We start from the raw sequence: 4,267 nt of genomic DNA, 5'->3' as shown, positions 1-4,267 counted from the left end.
TTTAACAAAGATCTCCTTTGGTTTTAGAATATATTGTTCCTTGTAGAAAGACTCATTGTTTTTGCTACTAATGCTGAGATGTTGGTGCATGCATCTCTAATCTGTATGTATCTGATTATTATTAGTCATAATCAGTTGCACTTGGATCCTTGGCACCTGTGTATGTCTATAAAGTCATTGGGTAGATTTCAATGGTAATGTTTATCACCTCTACTATACAATACATTTAAATACAATACATTTAAAAAAATTTGTTGATTTTGTGTGTGTGTGTGTATGTGTGTGTGTATGTATGTATGTATGTATGTATGTATGTATCACACAGAATATCCCAAACCATCTTATTCAACTATGCACCCACTTCCCAGATGGCACCCTCCCATAGCCTCCCCTCCCCCGCCCCGACTAGAGCCCTTATACTCTGATATCCCTGCTACTGTCAGCACCCCCAGCCATTCCCCACCACTTGCCCTTCTGGTGAATCTAGTCAGCCTATCTAGAGGTCTTTGTTTTAGGAGGGTCAGCTGTTCCTCATTTAGGAGCAATCAGTTGTCAACATTCCTTTAGATAAGATTGGGGTCTGTTGTTCATTTCTCTTTCTCCCTCCTGGACCTCCTGGTGAATGCATAGGAAGCTAAGCACTGAGTGAACCCCAGGCTGCCTCACAGACCTGCTCTATGCTTCCACCCTGCTTTGAGTGTTGATACACAGCTCATGGTGGAGTCTTTTCTGCCCGGACCCACAAGCAGCTGGTGGGCATGGACCAGCTCAACAAACCTATTATCATCCATGTTTTCATAGTCAAGAGGGCACTTGATGAAATTAATAGGCTGCACATTTAAAATAGACATGAAGGAATCCTTTTTTGGCAACATATAATTAACTAACCTTTGGAACTCCATCCTGTAGGATATCGTTGAGGCAAGTAATTCAGCCTGGCTGAGGAGGAGATTAGAAAGCTAGATGAGTAAGAACGGCATTTGGTTGCATGGAGTTTCCCTTTCCAGAGCAACCCAGTTCAGAGCTGTTATGGAAAATCTCCCATCATCTACAGTGGACAGAGAGCAGGCCTACTGGAACTGAGTAGCTGAAATAAAAGACTGTTGGTGAGAGTGTGGTTATAGACACTACCTTTTGACCAGCCAGAGAGAGAGACCTTCATCCAGTGCATGCCAGTGCCAGTGCCTCCTGTCTAAGTAACCATGCTTCCCAAAGGCTAAAACCTAGATCCAGTAAGTTCTCTGTGATTTTATGGACCCATCTATCTATCCATGCATCCACCCATCTAGCCATTTATCTGTACATATATGTATGTATTTATGCGTCTGTCATATCTATCTACCTACCTACCTACCATCCATCCATCCATCCATCCATCTCTATCATCTATCTTTGAGCTATTATCTATTTATCAATCATCTATTCATCTAATTAACTGCCCATACATCCACTGATCCATTCACCACTCTACCCATCCAACCACCCACTCACATCAGTCTGTCTGTCTGTCTATCTTTATCTATCTACCTATCATCTATTCATCTACTTATCCATCCATTCACTTCCACAGTCCTCTCTCCACATCCATCAGCCACCCAACTCATTTGCCCATACGTCCATTATTTATTCATCCAGCTACAGTATGGGGATACAAATGTGAATATATACTCCAGGCCCTTGTTCTCAGAAGCTCAGTCTAGCGAGGGAGATGAAAGAGAGAACAGATGATCATAGTTGTAATCATATGATGAATGTGATTATAAGGAACTTTCCAGATACCAGGGGAGCCCAGGAAAGATTCTGTGCTTAGAAGAGAAGCTGAGAAGCAATGTTCCATGTTGTGGCCTGACTTGGAGCTACTCATTCAAGGGTTTGAATCTTGGGTCTGTCATGTACAGTTTCACTGTGGGAAATTCATGGGCCTCATGGAGCTTTATTTTTCTCTACTGTATAATGAAGATAAGGATATCCACCCTGGTTCCTTGAGTGTCCACTGAAGTGATCTGGTGAAGGGCTTGGTAGGTGGCTGCCTTTATGGCTGGTAGATCAGCTTGGTGCCTTTACTTTCATTTGTTCCATGTCAGTCTTCTCTTTAGTTAATTAAAAAATTACAGATTCAGCTGGGCGTGGTGGCGCACGCCTGTAGTCCCAGCACTTGGGAGGCAGAGGCAGGTGGATCTCTGTAAGTTCGAGTCCAGCCTGGTCTACATAGTGAGCTCCAGGCCAGCTGGGGCTACAGGGAAACCCTGTTTCAAAAAGACCAAAAAAATAAAAGATCTTTGTTTAAATATTTATATATATTGTACATTCACACATGTGTACACATATACAGAATTTAAAACTGTCAATGCAGCATTAAATTCTCCATTTCCCTGGACAACTCCTAAGGACAGCAGTTGCCACAATGCCATTAGCTCTGTTAGCACACCTATAAGTACTTCATTTAAAAAAAATTAAATTGCAAGAAACTTGGGATTTCTATTTAATTACTCTGAAGGGTAAGTTTACTTAATATAAGGTAATTTATTATTCTGAAGTTGTAAATTTGATAACACTGTTCCCTGAAAACATTTTCCCCCAGTGAATTCAAGTGTAGATGTTGAATTCTCATTTTCCATAGGGGAGGCTCCAGAGTAAACAGAGATATGATGACGCAGGGTGATGCCCTGAGACCCATAGCCTGCTCCCAGTCCTTGACTTAGTGGGAATGTACTTAGCACCTTTAGCATCAGGAGCTGGTTAGGGGAATTGGTGCCCATGCTATAATAGGGGTAGTTTCCCTTTGCATCTTTCTGGATCCCGAGGGGCCTATTGGTTCTGTGGGTATGATGGGAGAGGGCTACCATTGTTGTAGGTCTGAGGACCTGGTTAGCTTGGATACCTGACCTGGATAGAGAAGGCGGTGGGTGATCCATCAGCCTCCAACCTTGGGAAGGACTCAGGAGTCCCTTCTTCTGTGGGTGTCCTTTGGAGCTTTTTTGTAGCCTAAGCTACTTTAGGAAGAGACCGTTGGCCTCCAACAGGGGTTGGAAGTGGTTTCCATAGTGGCCTGGATCTGAAAATTTTTCTTTTCACAATAGAATTTATATATATATATATATTTTTAAATTGAGCTTTTAAAAATTTCATACGTTTCCCACTCAAATCCAGACCCCCTTACCCATCCATGCCTCCCCCTATCTCCCCACTGAACCCTATGTACTCTGCCATACATGCTGAGTCCTATTCATTCAGGTGTTTGTACCCAAATGCTCTACAGTGTAAATGTGTCCACTGGTGTCTGGTCAACCCATTCAGTGATCATATGTAAGTCATACTCTCCCTCACCCAGTAGCAATCAGTCTCAAATAGTTCTCAATCTAGTGCTGGCCCGCCATGCCACCTATTTCTCACTTCCCCTTTGGCCCCTTGTGGGTACTGGAAACTGGAACCTAGCTCTTCTGTAAGAGCAGCTAGTAGTCTTTACTGCTGAGCCACTGAGCCATCTCTTCAGCCCCAAGGATTAGAATTTTTGTTTGTTTGTTTTTTGACAGGGTCTCCCTAGTCCCAGCCTGCCTGGAAGTCACTCTCTGGACCAGGCTGGCCCTCAGTCTCACAAAGATCTGCCTGCCCCTGCCTCTTGAAAGCTGGGATTAAAGGTACACACCACCACACCTGTCGTCATGGATTAGGTTTTTGAAAAAGAGGCCCACACTCAACTTCTAACTTTCCTCTCACTCTTCTTTCTTTCCCCATTCTTTGGATGACACAGAAGGCCTGAAGCATCCATCACATTAATGGGCCTCTTGTCATCTGTTTTTCTAGTTCTTTCTCCCAGGAAGGAGTGTGCTGAGCAGGGTACCATGTGCTCATGAGCCTTTAATAATTGTTTGATGACAATAATTAGATCATGGGCAATTTGTTAGCATAACGTTTATTTTTTCACATTTTTCTGGAAATGGTGTCTGTCTCCAGTTCTTTTGCTTGACTTGGGACAGTGATTTCAATTTCAACAAAAACTGTGTTCCAGAGAGGTAGCATGGTATTGACCGAAGGGGCGGGGCACAGGGGCTAGTTATTTGGGTTTACTGGCATTCTGGCTGCTCTGTGTTCTAGCTTTTTGATTTTGGACAAGCTTAACTTTTTGCACTTGAATTTTCATGTTTGTATCATTTCTTTACCTCTTTCCTGCAACTGTTTAATGCTACTTACTGTGTGTCAGTTTATGAGATATGTCTGTGATCCACGTCAAGCCCCCTTCACTGTAAAGCACATGCTCTAACGAAGT

General features: G+C 43.0%; 1 protein-coding gene across 2 annotated transcripts in view; it reads left to right on the top strand.

Annotated features, from left to right (window-relative positions):
* The window catches only part of Grid1 (glutamate ionotropic receptor delta type subunit 1), an 829,150-nt gene that overhangs the window by 335,887 nt on the left and 488,996 nt on the right, over positions 1-4,267 (top strand). The window lies entirely within an intron of this gene.

The sequence above is a fragment of the Nannospalax galili genome, unplaced genomic scaffold (genome assembly GCF_000622305.1).
Source record: "Nannospalax galili isolate Female #2095 unplaced genomic scaffold, S.galili_v1.0 scaffold409, whole genome shotgun sequence".
NCBI lineage: Eukaryota > Metazoa > Chordata > Mammalia > Rodentia > Spalacidae > Nannospalax > Nannospalax galili.
The sequence above is the reverse complement of the archived record's forward strand: the minus strand, read 5'-3'. Positions and strand labels throughout refer to the sequence as shown.